The sequence below is a fragment of the Maylandia zebra genome, linkage group LG6 (genome assembly GCF_041146795.1).
Source record: "Maylandia zebra isolate NMK-2024a linkage group LG6, Mzebra_GT3a, whole genome shotgun sequence".
Classification (NCBI taxonomy): Eukaryota; Metazoa; Chordata; class Actinopteri; order Cichliformes; family Cichlidae; genus Maylandia; species Maylandia zebra.
This window is the reverse complement of record NC_135172.1, coordinates 12929056-12949685: the sequence shown is the minus strand read 5'-3', so window position 1 is coordinate 12949685 and position 20630 is coordinate 12929056. Positions and strand designations below refer to the sequence as shown.

Below are 20630 nucleotides of genomic sequence, written 5' to 3'. Positions count from 1 at the left end.
CAGAGTCCAAATGTGACCTCTAGCACCAAACGCTTGCTGCAGTTCTTGGTGTCAGAGGTGACACATAAGGTATCGGGTTTCTGTGCGATTACTTTTTCATATAGGACCAAGTATGTTTGGATAGCGTTTTGCCCTTGAAAACTGCCGTTGAATATTAGACATTGTTGTCTAATGTTATAAATGTATTGATGTGAAAGGTGTAAGTGTGACAAATATGGAATAAGATAGGAAATGAGAAAGGAGGCAAATACTTGTTCACAGGGCTATAGTCTGTAAATGATCTTTTGGCTATAGTAGATCTTTTACTTGTTCCTTTTTTAATTGTTTGTTTAAAATAGTTTTCTCTAGGTTAAGGCGTACGGTCCAGGCCTTCAGAGCAGTGGTCTGGCTGTTGGAAAACCCACTGAGTTCACAGTTGATGCCAAGCAAGGAGGAAAAGCTCCTCTGAAAATTATAGCCCATGAATATCTGGCTTTGTATATGATCACAAATATGTTAAATATATTGCATGTACCGTATTTTTCGGATTATGGGTCACACTTAAAATCCTTTTTCTCAATAATCGACAGTGCGCCTACTTAAATCTGATAGAACTAATCCCTTTTCTTCTGCACAGGATGTTGAAGGTAATTCTGTGGATGTCCAGGTTAAGGATAATGGCAACAGCACCTGCACCTACACCACACGCAAGCCTGTGAAGCACACTGTGATGGTCTCCTGGGGAGACGTTAACATCCCTGAGTAGGGATGGGTATCGTTTAGGTTTTATCCGATACCGGTGCCAAACCGGTACTTTTGAAACGGTGCCGGTGCTTAAACGGTACTCAAACCGGTGCTTAAAGAATGAAGAACACAAACTTTGTCCAAAAACCTCTCGTGTTCAGCATTGGTCTTACGCCTTTATTTATACCTTCATGGTACATGGTGAAACACACAGATAAAGCAGGAACTTAACTGCACGCCCTTCACTCGTGGGTGGAGAACATGCAGTTCCAGGAACTTAATCTAACAATAACAGCTGGTTTTCACAACTTATTGTGGTTAATGCTTTGTACGCTATCTATAAATTCAAATTCAAATTTTATTTGTCACATACACAGTCATACACAGTACGATATGTAGTGAAATGCTTGGATAACTGCTCGTGACCTAAAGAAAACAAAAAAGGAAAAGGCTATGAATAAGATAGGAAATAAATATGAAAAATTAAAAGGGTAAATTTAACTAGGAAGGAATAAAATATAAATTAAGGTTAAAAATGAAATAACTGTACAACACACTGGGAAAGAATAAGATAAAATATATAAATTAAATTGAAAAATGGCAAACCTTCTGTTGCTATGTGCTGATAACTAGAATATGCTTAAAGAAACTGACAGAAAAACAACTGCTTTATATGTGCTGGGAGTCAGGGAGTGTGCTCTCATGATAATTAAGTTTTGCACGTTCCTCTGACTGCTACAAGCATAAGGGAAATTTAAACATAATACACTCATATTTATTTCGCTGAAGGCATATATTCATAAAAGATAAAAATACTGTAACACAGATCGTTGAGCAGATCGTGTGTTGATCTGAGTCCTGTGATTTCCAGTAGTGATTTATTCCCATAACAAAATCAAATTGTCCTCTGCTGCTGTGTTGTTGCACAATGAAAATGATGGAGGTTTCAGAAACAGTCCGAACCTGGTTACTGTCTCAGATATGACGCTAGTCTTATCCTGCCTGCTTCTGTGTGTATATATGTAATATGCATATCCACATAATTATGGATTATTACAATTATGATATTTAATAAACACACACTGTGTTTTAAAGAACATACATTAAGAAACTGATTGTATTAAATTTTTATTTCAAATAAATTTCATTATATTTATAGTCATCATTTTATTATAGATTAAGTGCAAGAGTTGTTAAGTGTGGATAAATAAATAATAGTTTATTGCAATAGCAAATTGCGCCTTGGAGTCCTGAGGCACTGTGCAGGGCAACTAGGAAGTGTGTTCTGGACTCACTGTTAGTATCCACTGATTTAGTCACTGATCAACCTTCAGTCACGTAGGAGGACAGAGCTTCATGTTTATGGGATTAATGTGCAGTTTCATTGAATCCGTATTTATCTGTAAACAGGGTTCACACGGGTGCTTGAAATATGTGATCTTCGGTGCAGTTTTCCTGTTTTGTGGGGAAGAAAGGCTTTTTAAACCAACCTAAGATGATTCGTTTTCATTTTCACATGGTCTTAGTGAGGTGATGCAAAGTGAAACATGCTTTCTGTGGGTTCTTTTGGCCATGTGCTGGGAAAGCTTGAACATGGACCTTGAAAGTGCTTAAAAAGTGCTTGAATTAGAGCCAGAAAAAAGCGTATGAACCCTTGATTTGGAGGTGTTGGAGTCTGAAACCATGTGATGACTGTAAGCTCTGTGATTTATTACCTGATGGACCAGCAACACCTTCACTGTGTTTAAATGAGAATGAATCCAGCTTTACTTTAATATAGACGGCAGTGTGCAAAAGTCTTGTGCCCTCGTTTCTTTACATTTTGCAGGAGAATTGGAAACGGGTGCAGCAATTTTTGTAGATCGGACTGCGTAGTTGTGAACTGAGTTTTGTAACTTTGTAAACCGAAAGATCAGAAAATTTCTAGTCATTCACATTTATTTAATGGGCTAAATTAAGTTTTGTCTTCAGGTCCTGGGATAATGGAAGGCGGGAGGGATTTGCTCAGATTAAACGGTTCTTCTTTCTAAACAAAAAGCGTGCAGATTCTGGTTTCGTTGTGTAGAATAAAATAAAAAAAAATGTTTTGACCTGGTTTAAAAACGTAAACAAATGGAGAAATGTGCTTATGGACGTAGATCCATCGATTATTCACTTTATTCAGTAATATGTGGCCTCATTAGTAAAGAACTGACCTGCCTTATGTACTGTAAAGCACATGTACATATATTTCAGGATCACTGTAACCTCAGTGGCTTGAAATAAACTTTATTTTGGAGTTACATATTTTGATTTTGGGCAGTTTTCTTTACGAAACAACTGTTTCTGGTCATTCACATTTATTTAATATGCTAAATTAAGTTTTGGGCATGTGTGGCACCATGATATAGATGAATACATGAAAATTGCAGCCCCCCCCCCCCCCCCCCCATTTTATTTTTATGCTTCATGCTTCCTTTTGGGAAAAACTACTGTTAGTGTTTATTTTGCTGCAATATAAGTTCCGCCAGCAGAGGGCGGTCGAGTCTACGGTAGTGCAAAGTCTACGCTGACTGTAGACGGTTACGTCGTTTTCATTGGCCCGGAGTCTACGGTGAGCGTAGACACTGTAGACTCGGGCCAATGGGAGCGCCGAATCCCACTGTAGACGACCAATCGTCTGCTCGGCGGAAGTTGCGTCACCAAAACAACAACATACGGCGGTACAGCGAAGAAGCCGGCAAGTCCGCTATTCTTTATGGAAACTAGCATTTCTTTTATGTTTACAGTAAGTTATCGACTCTAAGACGCTCCTGGATTTAGCTGGAAGTACACGACGCCACGCTGAATACATAATTTAACCTTTTTTAACTCCATTTTATAGTCTTGGTATGGCGACACCGACGATTCGGGTAGTTAATCCAGATGCCCCTGCACATCGTCAGCAGGCGCTACTTATGGCAACCAAAGAGGCACGTTACTCTCGGGTGAGAAGTACGGTCTTCCCCAAACCTCCACAGGAGCTGCTCAGCCAAGTCACTGCCTTGACTCACGCAGAGAAGCTTCTTCAAGCCGAGGGTATCCACGCGCCTTTAAGTCAACAGTGCCTGGGAAAGCTGGTGGTGCCATTTGATCTTTACAATTGATCTTTTAAAAAACATTACAGTCAGAATCAAGTTCACTGATTGATTGTAGTGCTGTCTTTGTGTTTTACTGATTGCTTGCAGTGTTGTCCTTGTGTTTCACCATTTCATTTATTTTAATAAAGTGTTTTGTATTACAGTAACAGTGAGTTGTGGAATAACTTAATGAATGAATGACTTGGACTTACTGACCTTCTTTGAATCAGCATCACTATAGTCCAAAAGGCACTGACAAAACATACAAGCATAAATAAATAAAATCTATAGAAAGACAAACATGTTGTATATTTTTTTATTAAGTTACACACAAATAGCATACTCTGCCAACAGGTTTAAAAGACACAAATATGAAGAAACATAACAGACCTGAACCAAAGAAGCAATGTGTACAAGCAGGTGGCAAAGTCAAGTTCATAAAGTATTTGTACAACACATGTCTCTGCAAGAGCTTCAGTGTTTACTGGAATTGATTCTGAAACACTAACAGAGCTATTATCTATCTGTTATGTCAGTCAAATTTCCCATGATGCTCTTGGTTGAGATCTGGTGACTGTGAAAGCCATGGTATATGATCACACCATTTTCATAATCAACTATTCACTGACACTTCTTCAAATACTTTGTCACAGGACAAACATAATCTGTCATAGCAAAAGTGCACCCTAACATGGCAGCAAAGTGCAATGTCTCCCCATCTGGGGGTCAAGAGTTCAGGGTATGCCTTTAATTTCTTGCCTGTCTGTAAATGACAGTACAATGGCATGAATAATTCTTCACATTTTACCAGTATAAAAGTAAAACAATTACATGGTCTCATGGGGGCAACATAAAAGACTCCTCTTATGGATAGTCATTGCACATCATAATAACACAGAAGAAAAGAGAGCTATTTGTTTTCAATTGCTGTTGATTTCAGGGGACTTTCCAAACTGTTTTGGTTCAAAAGAGCCAAAGGATAATCATCATCACTATTGGCATAACAACTAGATGCTTTAATTGTATGTGCACTGATAATGCTTACTGTCCTGTCATTGTAAACCAGTCAAAATACATAAATAACACATTGTGAACATGGTGAAGACCACAGACAGCAGTACAGGTGTCAGGTGGGATAAAGGAGATGGAAACATCACCTGATGAAGAAAAAACAGACAACAGACTGAATGAATGAAAGAACGCTTCTTCATTGCACATTTTCCACCAATCACAAGCCTCTCCTTTCACTCTAGACTTTTGACCAATCACCAATCAGGATGAATTGCACTACTGTACTGTGCATCCCCATTCGCGGTGTCTCGCTAGAAGAGTAGTGCAGAGCTGGCGCACCAGGTAGTTCCTGATACCTCCTGTTTCTCTGTTTTTACAGGTATGCTGGGTTCCAAATAATACATATGCGATAGACAACAGTAGCAATCGATCATAAACGTAAAAGCGAGAGAGCCAATTCATGAGCTTGAGGGTTGATAACGGTGAATCGCCACCAGGTGTTGCAAAATTCACCTTTGTTAGAGGGAAGTCACCTTTGTTAAATAGCAAAGTATTTAAAAATGAATTTCATTATGTATGATCTGAGCATGCGCAGAATGATCCACAGCGCTCTTTGATCCTTTTTAAAAAAATTATTATTAAACTTTATTGAGAAACAGTATACAGAACGTGTATACAACCAGAGCAAAATTAACATATGCCAGGGGGTGTAATACAAAGAATTCATTCAAATATTTTGTAATTACTACAAATGGTAATAGTTTTCATAGCATTTTGTTAAGTAATCCACAAACCAATTTTATGTAACATAAAACATCATTATAGTAATATTTAAAATTAGGTTTTTGGTTACTGTTATTAGATTATTCTGTTATTATATGTTACCTTATATATGTAATCAAAGTAGTTGAATTAGAATACTGCTGTAGATCACATTATACCCTTTAATATAGAGTGTGTGAGCTATATGTAGTGTAGTTCTCATTATACTTTTGAGTTAACAGAACATATTCACATATTAGTTCATTAGATAAATGTGCATCACTCTGTATCCTTGATCTGCTGGGAATGTGTTACACTGTTTTCTTGACATGCTTAATTGTTGAATCATGAAGAGAAGGTTGTAAGCAGGAGACTCTGTGTCTAAAGACAGGGGAGATAGATAGACCACATTCCACACCCCCACCTTACAGAAAGCAGAGAAACAACTGCCGAGGTCATAACTTAGGCGCTGTAACAGAGAAAAAATGTGATGTTTTGGCTTTTACGACTAGCTGGGGGCCACTAGAGACTATAAAAAGCTGAGCAACCCGTCACCATTTTGAGACATGTGCCTGACCCTCTGGTAGCATCTCTCCCGTCCGGACGTTGTAATGCTCTGACTGTTGAATTGTATGGAAATAAATGATTGTTGATTGAGCATTGATACACCGAGTATTGTCCCTCCTTCAGCCCAAAGATTCAAAGAATTGGGAGATTTCAACAACTTGGTGCCGTGTGACCCGGATCTTTGGTGTGCTGAGGAGGTGTAGATTTGGCCTTTGGTGAGATCGTGGGGCAAAGTGAACAGAAGGCCGGCCTAAAACAGAAAGGTAAGCACAGCCTGTTGTATTATAAATACCAAATGTGCATATTGGGCTTTCCAAATTAATCTGTTCGCTGAGTCACATGTATTTTCACAGTAAATTTGTCGGTGTCTGGTTTTTGGCGCAAGATACTAACAACATAAGTTGAGGCTGAATTCCAGTGTGTTAAATAAACTGCTTCTACCGAGATACTAATAACATACTACGTTGGACTAGTTGCAGCCACTTTACCTTCCACATTTAATTTTGTCTAATACTGGCTTCTGTAGCAATAATACGTTAGAATTTATTCTGAAGACGCGGCCATTAGTTCAGTACATTGAAGTCGAGGTTTGTTTATTTTGTTTATGGTGTCAGTGACGTCCTGGCTTTTGCCGGCTATGAAATAGAAGTTGATTTAAGGAAAAGCAGATGCTGGCTTCACGGTGCAGTTGAACGCTGGCAACGCGAGAGCGAAACACGTCCGTAGGTTTGGTTTATGATACGGCGTGTTCCGGTGGTGCGGCCGTGAAGTGCAGTAGTGGTTGGTGCTAGTTTTAGTACATTGGACAGAGGTTTGACGGTGGTTTGTGGCGTCAGTCGAGTTTTAAGGGCTGCGGTCATAATACAAAGTAAAATTTTAAGTACATAGAGCAACACCTGGTTTATGATGTCAGGTATAACTTCGGGGATGCAAGCATCACTTTTATGATGCGACTTTGCCCCGTTGTGGCGGTCATAAGCGCAGAGAAAGGGGTATTTTGGTCTATGGTGCAGTGTGCTTTAAGAAGATCTAATAGTTGAGCTCAGAGGTTTCTGTGCAAATTTCTGCTGATGAGAGGCGCTCTCTGTGTGTCACACTGATGGTGTAACGCGCTGTGTGTGTAAGGCGCGCTCTGGCCGTGGGTGAGGCGCGCTCTGAGTGTGCTTTTTGTGTGTGTGAAGTCTGAACACAGTGACAGTGACGGTTAATGTGTTTGATTAGGAGGACATTAGAGCAAATACACATTTTAGGATCAAAGGTTGATGCCTAGTGTACCTGTGGAACATTTTGCCTATGGAGTAGCGACCCTCCTGTCCAGGGACGCTTGGCCAGGACCGGCGGCGTCCGGGTGCTGAGGTGGTGACTTGGGGAGGTGAGGGCCCCCGCATAGCCACGGAAATAACACTGGAACGACCGTGTAATCACGGGTTCACATTTATTTCCGGACTAGAACAAGACACATTTTGCGAACAAACGTTGAGTCTAGATTAGTAAAGAAATATAAAAAGGTTGAATTCCTCGTTTCAGTGGTTGAAATTGTTGTGTGCCTGTCCCCTGACGAGTGTGAAATTAGAATAAAGAGGGAATTCGGAGCCACATGGAGATAGACGGGCATAATTGGGTGTATTACTCTGTGGTGTAATAAAAATAAAAAGGAGAGATAGTAAGAGGTGTGCAGTGGAGAATTATGGAGGAGTAGAGAGAGGAATGTGTTGGGAGACTGGCGTACAGTTTACGCTGTCAAGGTAGGCGTGTTGCCTGCTTATCTGTTTAACAGTGATGAAAATGAAATTAAATAAATCTCTTAGTGTGTTAATACAGGAAGCTGCGGACCTGGACCAACTGCCCCCACAAGCACAGCGGCCGAAGCAAAATTATAGGTAATGGGAACCACACCCAGCACGAATCAGCAGCTGTGAAAAAGACAGCAGCGAGGAGAGAATTAGAGGAGAAATTAAGAGAAGTTTTAACACATAAAATTGGGGCCAACGGACTTGTGGAGGTTGGGAAGGCGTCCGGAGCATCACAACAAAAAGGTGAAACAAAAACACACACAAGCAGAGAAATCTGAGAGAAAGGCTCCTTTTAAGGTAACGCCTAGTTTGAGAAAAGATAAAATTAACCTGCTTTTATACAAATGCACATACACGCAATGAAGAAACAGCTTACACTCATGAACACGTGAAGATTTTCCAGCAAGGTTAAAGAAAAATTAACATACTTAAATGATGAAGTCTATACATTACTGACAAAGAAACCCTCTGGGTTGCAGGACAACAATTTAACTTAAAAAAAAAAAAAGGAACACTGGTCTAACCAACCAGGCAAGACGCAACAAATTTAGTGGTAAAAAGAGTCAAATTGTGACATGTTTTCTGTTGATTGATTAATAAAAGTGATTACTGAATGAAAGAAAGTTCCTTTTTTGGGCTTTTAAACATGATCTTAAGAATTTTAACATATACCGGTGTTGTCCTGTCAACTTGGTGGGTTAGGAGTTGATTATATCGGGAGACAAAAAACAAAAAAAGGGGGAGAGAAGGCTGACACAGGGCCTGGTCCCGGTGTGTCTCCCCTCTGAATAACACAGCCAACACAACAACATTTTCCTGTTCGTTTGTTTTTGTTTTTTGTTTGTTTTTGTTTTTTCTATACATATTTAATTACAGGCTGCTTTGCCGGCCCTGAAAGCCGAGGCTGACTGGACTCCTGCTCTCCCCCATATGTGACACTGACCAAATGCTGCAACAGCTGGACCCACAACAACGACCTGAGAATGTCAACAGACCTGCAGGAATGTGATCTCATGCAGCCGAGACGGAGAGCACTAAACCTAAGGCCCGTTTCACTACACGGGGGAAAAATTCCCAGACTGCGTCAGCTGACAGAGCTGTGACGAGACGCCCGCCAAGCCCGAATGAAAAGTAAGGCAGAGCGAAAGAATGCTGACCTTGATAACTTTGCATTCACACTGTGCAGGACAGTGATGGACCAACACGGATGATCGGGTGGCGAAAAAGGGCGTGACCGAGACAAGAGGAGTAACTGAGGACAGAAGGCACCTCAGAATGGACAAAAACACAGAAGAAGATGCAGGTTTCACCTGCGGTGAACATCGACACTGGAGAAAGGACTGCCCCAATTGGGGTCAGAACCAGGACGGACTGAATTTTGAGCAGCAGCAGCAATGGTCGCAAACAAACTGAAAAGGAGGGGGGCAGGACCCCAGGGCACGCTTCAGGCCGTGGTTTACCCAGAACACCAGAACAGGAAAGTGATGAACACAAACACCCACACACACACACACACACACACACACACACACACACACACACAGATTCAGAATGAAGTGAAATACACACATGAACACGTGCACTCGTTGAGTGAGTGAGAAATGACACACACACACACACACACACACACACACACACACACACACACACACAGATTCAGAATGAAGTGAAATACACACATGAACACGTGCACTCGTTGAGTGAGTGAGAAATGACACACACACACATATACACACACACACACACACACACACACATTGAGAAGTGATCCACATACACACACACACACACACACACACACACACACACACACACACACACACATTGGAATGCTGATTCACTGAGAAGTGATCCACATACACACACACACGCTGATGCAATGAAGAATGCTTTGCTTATGCTGATATGCAAAATGCTGCACACAAACATCCCAATGCATAATTTTTATGAGGAGCCATTGATTACTTAGAATGTGTTATATGTCACCTAGAAGGCATTTATGTAGATTTTAGGAATAAGCTCTAAAACGGTTTGGTTATGAAAACAATGTCTGTGCGTGATGTCTGTTTATGGCTCAAGGCCTTGACTGAATTCTTTGCTGTGCTTCACACAGCCCTGATGAGGAACAGTGGCACAGAGTGAAAATGATGAATTAATAGTGTAAGTTTTAGGTCGGAGTACGGCATTTTCTGTGATTGAGTTTTAATTCAAGGAGGAACAAAAGGTGTTACGGCACCTGAGGTTCTCATTCCCACACAATATTTTAAACCAGCAGGAAGCAAAATTTTCCTGTGAATTTCTGGTTGATTGTTTGGTTTTGTTTAGCGCTAGCTTGATTTTATCAGTGAGCTTTGGCTTGTGTTCTTTCTCGTAAGCGAGAGAGGATAGTTTTATGCTTGGACATGTCTGCAACGGGCCCTAGTTTGTGTTATTGTTGTTAGTGTTTTGTTGGTTATGTCTGTTTTCGTTTTGTTACAGTGCACTGAGATAAGAAAATCTGAGAGGTGTGATCCACCGGTGGTGATATGTTGATATTTTGTGAGTTCATGATTTAACAATCAGCTCTTTAAACAAGGCCTGAAAGATTGAAATTTAAAGCGCTATAAAATATTATTACTGTAAACAGTTGCAAAGTGTGCTTCTCCATGATTGTAATTGGCTTGGGAGAAATTCACTTATAGGGAACACTGATCTAAAAGGATTGCACCGAGTCAATCCGGCCCAAAAAACAACAAGGAATTGTTTTCCTTTAAAATGATGACGTCATCTTGCTGGTGATGGAGGCTCGAATAGGTTGCGCGGGAGACTCCATTATCAGCAACATCTGGTATGAATGTGTATGGAGGTATGCATGTGAATGGACTGTGATGGACTGACGACTAAAAGTTTTGACTGACTTGATACTGAGACAATGACTGCACCCACTTTAGGATTAGTAAATGCCAATAAACAATTCATAAACAATTCACCCAGCGGACAAGAGAAGGGTGGATGCTTCGCTTTGTTTTGTTTTGTTTTTTCAGGAGCAGGAGGATAAGAGAGACTGGAGGAGGAGACTCTAGCTTCACATAAGTATGAACTGCAGACTTAACACTGTGGTTGCTGATTTTGAGTTACCGATGTTTGCATTAAGAAAACTGTGCTATATTAGCTGTGTTTTGATTAAGGTATCATGTTATATTATTGGGAATGCCAAATGCTACAGTGGAGAAGACTTTTGATACCACTCATGACTGGAATATGTTATTATTAACCATAGCAGGCCACTGTAAAAAGTCAATTAAATTTTATAGAGGAAAATCGCCAAAATTGAACAATACCTATGAATGACTGGCCACATTCAGAATAGAGATATGCAATAATAAACATTGGTCCACGTGATTTAGGTTCTCACTTGAAATAGTAAGTTATTAAATGTAGAATATAATCGACAGGGACATTTGATAGGATGTGGTACTGCAAAAGAACAAGAGCAAAGTAAATAAAGAAAATATTGTGTTTAGTTTGGATAAATTCAAATTAAAATGTACCATTACACTCAGAGGATCAATATGAAATAAAACATATGCAAAATTTGTAGGAAGTACATGACTGATAACTGTTCTGTCCTGAGCGTTTGTTTCTAGAGCACCCACTTGACCACACCAACAGTTTCTCGCCACCGAGGAGGGGTACTTGCAAAAAGAATAAAATAAAAATTTGAGTTTAACAAAACATTTTAAATGTAAATATCAAGCTTACCTTTCTTTTTCCATGAAATGTGCTTGTGGGCACGCCAGCCATTTTGAAAAGGTGGGCAAAACAATTGGCAAGGCCACACCCCCACACATGTGATATAATTTTAAAGGTACTGTTGCCCTCTCTAAGAAACATCAGGAATTAGAGGAGTGGCAAGTAGAGTATGCGAGCTACAAGCAAAAACTAAAATGTGTACTACAGTGTGCAAAAATGAAATACTGGGTCATCAGGGGGTCATGAGGGACATTTATAAAACTAAAAGTCCCACTAACCTTAAAGTGCACTTGAAAAGCTCACACAAGAAGGCTAACCTAGCTTACCTAGAAGACCTCATCAGGGGGAGCACACTCCCCCCTCCTTGAAGAGCTCACCCACTCAACCCGCATCCCCAGAAAACAGCTAACCCCAGATAAGGCAGCGTGATGTATCCCGAGACAACAGGACTGGGACATCTAAATAAAGGTGTGAAACAATCGCCTTCAAAAGGTTATCAATTAACTTTAACCAAAATTAGGACCACTCGGTGCGGCAAGAGTTAATAGTTATTAGTCTCAACACCCAAGGATAACCAGAAGAGCATGACTGATATGATGGAACTGGGATTTTGTTACACTTAATTTTTGCAAAACACAAATAAAACTAAATTGAAACTAAGGATTTTCAGAAAATAAAAACTACACTAAACTAGCAAACAATTGGTAAAAACTGATTAAAACTGATGAAAATTGCAAAACTATTACAACCCTGGTCCAGACTAAGATGGTGTTGGACATCTTCGGGGCAGAAAAGGGTTGGTGTGACCAAGGTGTGGTTTGGCTTGTTGTATGTACATTTCAAAATGTTACAGCTCTGGATGGACCAGTTACCAGGGCATGGAAGGATGACAGACTTTATTACATGAGGAGAAGGGACATTTTCGGGATCGAAGATCCTCAGGGATGACAAGGCTGGAGCAACGGTACTCGAGAGAAGAATTTCTGATACTTTCTGAGATATGATGTCACCAACCTTCTCTTTTAATTGTCTAGCTCCAATGAATTGACACATGGGAGTGTGTCAAAAAGGGGGAAGTTGAGTCCGAACATCAAACAATGGTTTTATGAACATCTTATGACGTTATTTCTGTGTTTAATAATTTAGCTATGGTAAAACTTAAGCTTATAATGTGTTAGACTTAGAAAGGGTTCACTAATTTTTGATTTCTTTTACACACACATAGATTATGATTAGAATAGGTCCTGAACATAATATTTTAAACCAAATTTGAATCATTAGAAGAACAATGGATAACAATATTAGATTATCAAGGCTAGGGAGAGAGGTGTTTTGGTTTTCTGTCTCTTGCAGAGAAAGGAACAGACACCAGACGGGGACACGGAGATGTGAGGACCCTTCACAGCAGGGACAGATGTAGGGACTGCCGAGACAGCAACTGGGGTCAAGTGTCATGACGTTTGGGCTCCTGGAGAAGATGGATCCCACAAACACAGCAATAACCATGAAGGGGTTGGCGAAAACCAGGAACACCAGACCAACGAGGTTCAAGAGGCTCTTGGCAAAAAGGGGGACACGCCGGTGACCCCAAAACACACAGATCCTTGTTTGAAATCGGGGCAGAATAATCCCCAGAACTGTGCAATGACTAAAGGGTGGTCTAACCCCGGAGGTCGAAGAAAGAAGCTGAGAATCACCCAACTGGAAGACACTGGTAGCTGCAGCAATAAAAATAAAGGTTAAAAGCTCCTTAGACAGAGGTTCTAGTCTAAGTACATTTGAAAGGTATAAGGTGGCATTAAAATGGGAGTGGAAAACTGGAGCACCAAAATAAAGCTGTGGGAGAATTGGGGAGTGATGGGAGAGTCATCTGTAACTGCTGTTATGGTTGTAAATCTAACTTTGCTTGCATCTGAACTGCGTGAACACAGAGGTCATCCCACATATGGTCCACCCGTTAAAGGGGGACAGAGGGCCTCAGGATCAAGAAAACCTGGACCTTGCGACCCTGGAGTGCATGTTGTAAGTGATCTCTTTCAGAGATCAAAAGGGGGAATTATTAGATTATTCTGTTATTATATGTTACCTTATATATGTAATCAAAGTAGTTGAATTAGAATACTGCTGTAGATCACATTATACCCTTTAATATAGAGTGTGTGAGCTATATGTAGTGTAGTTCTCATTATACTTTTGAGTTAACAGAACATATTCACATATTAGTTCATTAGATAAATGTGCATCACTCTGTATCCTTGATCTGCTGGGAATGTGTTACACTGTTTTCTTGACATGCTTAATTGTTGAATCATGAAGAGAAGGTTGTAAGCAGGAGACTCTGTGTCTAAAGACAGGGGAGATAGATAGACCACATTCCACACCCCCACCTTACAGAAAGCAGAGAAACAACTGCCGAGGTCATAACTTAGGCGCTGTAACAGAGAAAAAATGTGATGTTTTGGCTTTTACGACTAGCTGGGGGCCACTAGAGACTATAAAAAGCTGAGCAACCCGTCACCATTTTGAGACATGTGCCTGACCCTCTGGTAGCATCTCTCCCGTCCGGACGTTGTAATGCTCTGACTGTTGAATTGTATGGAAATAAATGATTGTTGATTGAGCATTGATACACCGAGTATTGTCCCTCCTTCAGCCCAAAGATTCAAAGAATTGGGAGATTTCAACACTGTATTTGTGAAAATAAAATTTAGCTAAGATAAAAAGTTTATTATAAAGTAAACATCTTTTTTTTGTAGCAAAATCCAAAACATTGAGACCACCGTGTTCATAGTCATTCATCACTACACTCTTTCTGATGTAATGTCCCGTTTTTCCAGAGGAAGTTGAAGAGCATTCGGTCAATATCCTTACAAGTTTTGCCGTGCAGAGAAATCGCTGCATAAGTCAGTCGAGACAGACCTTCTGCTTTTGAGAGCAATACCCTTCCTCTTAAACTTAAATCTCTCTGCAACCATTGATTTAAATTGGTTTGAGATTTTTTAATAATTGGGGGAAAATTTAGTGAAATTCTGTCTTTTGGATCTTTGCAGAACTATTAGCATTGGAATACAGAGTTTTGATAGCTTTGCAGAAGATATCACCAAAACCAAATTTCTGAAGTGTAAGAAATATAAATTCATGCTCAATTGAGTCAAAGGCTTTAGAGAAGTCCAGGAGAAGGATAAATGAGTCATCAGATATTAATGCCGAGTAGTCCAGAATATCCAAGACGAGTCTAATATTATTGGAGATGTGTCTGTTTGTCATAAATCCATAAATCTTGAACGAACAAAAGCTTCTTCAGCTTTCTGGCAGTAGAGCTCATCCAGTTCAGATTGAAAGGACCTAAGATGTAATCTATCCTCCTCCGAGACCTCGTCTGGTGGGAGTTGATATATCGCGGAAGATTATATTCTGCTGCTGCCCTTGACTTAGCTATTTTTGCCCCATACTGTCTTTACATTTTACTCGTTTCAAATTAAAAAAATTCCCAGTTTATGCCATAGGAATTGTCAATATTAGCCTTGTGTATAAAATGTTTTAACAGTCGTGTGATTTCTGAATTGTATGGCTCAAAAGCGAACTACTTAAGTTCCAATATGAGGATCTATTAACCTATCCCCACAAGCTGCATGTCTTTGGACGGTGGGAGGAAGCCGGAGTACCCGGAGGGAACCCACGCAAACACGGGGAGAACATGCAAACTCCACACAGAAAGACCCCGGCCTGATGGTGGAATTGAACACAGGACCTTCTTGCTGTGCGGCAACAGTGCTAACCACCGTGCCCCACTCTGAGAACTGCAATAAGAAAAAAAAAATTCTTATTGCAGTTCTCAGAGTTACGAGATAATCTGAGAGAGCTACAGGAAGTCAATAAATCACTTTTTTTTCTAGATATATAATTACCTGAAAGAGTTGCTGAGACATGAACTCGTTTCCTGCTTAGTGGCTTCGCACACTGTTTCAGCTTAAGCCTGATAAGTTTTGTGAGGCTTTAAAACTCAAAATCATTTCTGTGAAAATTTTTTCAGTTTTTCCAAAACTCCAAAATGTGGGAAGCTGAATATGATAGAAGCTAATGTCCTACGGTTATGTGGAAAAGAAAGCTGTCACAGGACTGTGAAAAACTAAATACACTTCATTATTCAGTAGCCTGTAGAGCTACTTCTGCAGCAATAATCACCTTCTGTATTGCTTCATCACTGTCACATTGTTGTGGAGGGATTTTGGCTCATTCGTCTTTACAGCATTGCCTTGGTTCATTAACATTTGTGGACATTCGTGCATAGCTCTCAAGGTCACGCCACAGCATTTCAATCAGTTTGAGGTCTGGACTTTGATTGAGCCATTGTTGTACATTTTGGGGCTTATTTTGCTGTTGCATGACCCAGTTTCACTCAAGCCGTGGGACAGATTGGCCTTACATTTTATTCAAGAGTACTTTGGTGTACAGGTTAATGGTTGAGCTAATAACGGCAAGGTACCCATGTCATGTGGTTGGAAAATAAACCCAAATCATCACCCCTCCTCCAAATGCATGTTGGTATGAGGTTTTTGTTGTGATATACTGTGTTTGCTTTTTTCCAAATGTGGTGCTGTGCATTATAGCCAAACATCTCTTTAGTAATCTTTGGTCTCGTCTAGGGCTGGGCAAAACGATTATTTTCCTAATCGATGAATCTAGCGATTAATTCTTCGATGCATCGATTAATCTAACGATTCGTTTTTCAATCCGATTCGATTTCGATTCGATTAACGATTTTTTCCCCCCATTATTTGACTTGTATAGCAATTTCACATTTACTAATTTATGTATATAAATGAAAAACACAAATTTATTCATTTGAAGACCTTTTAATAAAAAAAATTGCAATCAATACAATAGAGATAGCATTTAACAAGAATTGAAATGTGCAAACATATATAAAATTAAGGAAAAGTTAACAAAACATTTCAAATAAATAGCAACAATGGTGTCTTTAAACAAACAAAATGTAACATTCACTTTGCTTTCTGCCAAAAAGTGCTCTTCATTCACAAAACAAAATCCACAATAACATTGTACTACAATCTTCTGTTTTTAACAAAAAATTTAATGTTTTGCAAAACAAATATAACAAAGGAAATCATAGCAAAAAATTAATAATATACAAACAGCAGCAATGGCGTCTTTGAACAAATAATGAAATGACAAGTTACCCCTAAGTAGGACTCTGTGACCAGACTTGTCCAAGCATCAGTGGTAAGGGAGATTTTGGATGTGGCCTTTTTTAGTTCTTTCCTTAGTTTCTCCACTGAAGTTTCATACTTTCTCTCCATCATGCTTGTAAAATGACGCTTAGACGGCAGAGTGTAACCTGGTTGGAAAGTGGTCAGCATTTCTTTGAATCCCTCACCCACAGCAAGTGGTCTCTTGTCTTTTAAAATCATAGATAAGTCGCTCTCAGTAAGTACAGCCACCTCCTGCGGGGTGCATGGCGTACTTCTTCTCTGAAAGTAGTCCTCCAGACTTTTCTGTTTATTCCTGAAATCATAAATCACACACAGCACACAGATGAATTCGAATAATTACAAAATAATTATATGGAAAGCATAATATCAAAATAATTTGATAAGGATCTGGTTGAGATAGATAGATATACACACACACATACTGTTATGCCATGTGCTTTCATAGCATAACAGTAAGAGGTTAATAATAATCCCCAATGTTGAACATATGATATGCAGTAATCATGATGGCTGGAAAAGATAACGTTTAAATAGCCATAGCTGATGGCACCTTTACTGGTGCACTGCTTTCTAGTCATTAGATGGCATAACTTTGACCTATAAGATCAAGCTGGAGAAGCATTATGTATTAAAACAGCATTCAAATAGGATTAAACACATTAAATTTGACAAATCAAGAGTTCATTGTCATTTTGCTTTTGCAAGCACTTTAACAATGTTGTAATAGTGTCCACGACGGCTACGTTTAGCAGGTGGTGCATTATCCTTGTTAACATTTCTCCTGCGGCCAATTCGCTGTCTCACATTTTTTGTCTTTCGCCGATTCTGATAATCAGCCTGCGTGCATTCCGACTCATTTTGCCAGCATGGGCCACAAACAAAACAACAACAACAACTAAACAGCAGCTGCTATATGTTACTGCTAAGCAGCTTAAATGAGTTTTGCATTTACGGAGGTTGGGTGTTTATCTCTGTGTCTATGAGTGAGTGTACGTCTACGTGGGGGGGGTCTGGATGAATTAACGGGTAAAAACTAGCGTTAGTAAAAAAGTTGAAAACTTACAGTGGTTTGTCCTTTGCAGAAGCTGCTCCTGGATGCAGTCGTTTGAGGTGCTGGTGCATAGCCGTTGTGCTTTTATGATAGGCCATTTCCACCTCACAAAGCCGGCAAACGACTGAATCACTTCCTTTTCTGTTAAAATATCCCATACTGTAGAACTGCGTGTTCGGGTGGAGTGATTTAAGTTGACTGCAACTGCCTCATTCATGATTCCGCTACTCGCTGCCGCCATGTCTTTTTTTGAAAGTGACGACGCATCGACGCAGATTTTTTTACGTCGACGTATTTTTTGCGTCCACGTAATCGATTACGTCGACGCGTTGTCCCAGCCCTAGTCTCGTCTCTGCAAAGCATATTGTTCCAGAGGTCTTGTGGTTTGTTTAGATGCAGCTGTGAAAGCCTGAGCCATGCTGCAGACTTTGTTTTAGAGAGAAGAACTTTAACATGGTAATTGAGGCCTGTAGAGTCTGGGATGTAGCTTTTAGGGTTTTTCGCAGTTTCATTGAGCGTTGCACAATCTGACCTTGAGGTGAATTAGCTTGGACTGCCACTCTTGGCAAGACGGTTGAATGGTCTTAACAGATCCCTGAATGCTCCAGAAAAAAAAGAAACAAGGCTTAGTACGCATCACTGAAACAAAGATCTGATCGACAAGCTGGTACTCTACACATGCAGTTACCAGCATAAGGTATCAGTGTACAGGAAATGATGGAATGGGCACTGCATTGTGCTTAAGGTCAACTATCTGGCATCATTCAAATAAAACTGGGAGCAATGAGACCCAACAGAGTGTCAATCACAGAAGGCAAGCACAAGCTAGACTGAACAGCATCTGTCAAGATTGACTTGTGGGTCTGCTTTAGCAACAATCTCTCATATATTATTCCATTAACTAAGACGGTAGTCAATTAATGTTTCTTAGCACAATGCGTTAAAACGGATAGCTAGCTGGCTCTGACCAGAGACAAGAAATTCATCCCAATAACAAAAAGAGGAAGAGGTTGTGGTTTTGTTAGGCCTGTGCCAGTTTCATGACTTAAAGCAACAGCTTCCTCAAAGCATACTGTCAATGGGAGGTTACCAGGCAACCAGCTGTCCACTTCACTTACATACCTACCAATTAAGGATGTTAAGAAACGCTGAAGAAGATGGCTATTAATGATTTAGCAGAACTGAAGAAACCTATAACTAGCAGTTACAATAATCAGTCCATCATTTCTCACTCCAGTTTCTCAAATGTGAAAACAAGTTGTCTTGTTCTTTATATTTTTTGATTGAAAATGGCTTTGTCAGGCAAAATGACCAGACATCGTGCAAATGTAAATGAGTTGCATTTACATTTGCACGATGTAGATGCAACTCAGTGACAAGTAGTGAGCAAGTAGGTGATTTGAAACAGTAATCCATGCTTTTATTTCATCTCGTTTGGATTACTGTAATGCTCTGTATTTTGGAGTTAGTCAGTGTCTTCTCTCTCGTCTGCAGCTGGTCCAAAATGTTGCTGCACGACTTTTAACCAGAACTCATAAAAGAGAGCACATAACTCCCATCCTCGCCTAACTCCATTGGCTGCGTGTATAATTTACAGAGTGGGTCATTTATATGGATACACCGTAATAACATGGGAATGGTTGGTGATATTAAAGTCCTGTTTGTGGCACATTAGTATATGTGAGGGGGCAAACTCCTCAAGATGGGTGGTGACCATGGTGGCCATTTAGAAGTCGGCCATCTTGGATACAACTTTTGTTTTTTCAATAGGAAGAGGGCCATGTGACACATCAAACTTATTGGTAATGTCAAAGAAAAACAATGGTGTGCTTGGTTTCAACGTAAATGTATTCTTTCATGAGTTATCTATAAGTGTCTCATTGTTCACAGCCATTGACAGGTCGAAGAGGTCAACACGTGAGGAGCGGTTCGAAATTGTGTTGATATCTGGTGAACGCAGTAATCGGGTCATTGCAGCAGATTTCAATGCAAGACACCCTACGAGACCACCCATCTCCCATGCTACAGTTAGCAAACTGTTTGCTAAGTTTTGTGAAACTGGTTCAGTGTTGGATTTGCCAAAATGTGGACACAAAAAAACTGTCACTAATGAGGAAACATCAGTGGCTGTCCTAGCTTCATTCAGCAAGAGCCCACAGCGTAGCACTTACCGCATGTCACTGGAGAGTGGCATTAGTCGAACATCCCTTCGGCGGATATTAGCTACTCACAAATGGCACCCTTACAAACTCCAGCTACTGCAGCATCTCAACGAGGATGACCCAGATCGGCGCACAAAATTTGCAGAATGGGCAAAACAAAAATTGAAACAGGACCCTCAGTTCACGCAGAAGATTTTGTTCAGTGATGAGGCAAACTTTTATGTGAATGGTGAAGTTAACCAACCAAACCACCGCTATTGGTCTGACACTGACCCACATTGGATGGATCCCTCCAAGACTGTTGGAACAACAAAAGTGATGGTTTGGTGTGGTATATGGGGTACAACGATAGTGGGTCCATTCTTCATCAATGGAAATGTAACCCAGTGAGTTTACACGGCTCAGTAATGCACAACAACATGTATTGTTAATTGGGATTTATCATTACTCTATTAATCACTGAGTTGAGCTAAAGTAAATCAATAGTAAAAGATAAA

General features: G+C 40.1%; 2 long non-coding RNA genes across 2 annotated transcripts; both read left to right on the top strand.

Annotated features, from left to right (window-relative positions):
* Nucleotides 1-3213: 3213 nt before the first annotated feature.
* LOC106676899 (uncharacterized) lies at nucleotides 3214-3988 on the top strand. The gene is made up of 2 exons (XR_001342496.3): nucleotides 3214-3490; nucleotides 3587-3988. It is a non-coding gene; the product is annotated as an uncharacterized LOC106676899 (long non-coding RNA).
* A 3768-nt stretch (nucleotides 3989-7756) lies between these two features.
* Nucleotides 7757-14313, top strand: LOC143418958 (uncharacterized). Its single transcript, XR_013098903.1, has 2 exons — nucleotides 7757-11026; nucleotides 12721-14313. It is a non-coding gene; the product is annotated as an uncharacterized LOC143418958 (long non-coding RNA).
* The last annotated feature ends 6317 nt before the right edge of the window (nucleotides 14314-20630 follow it).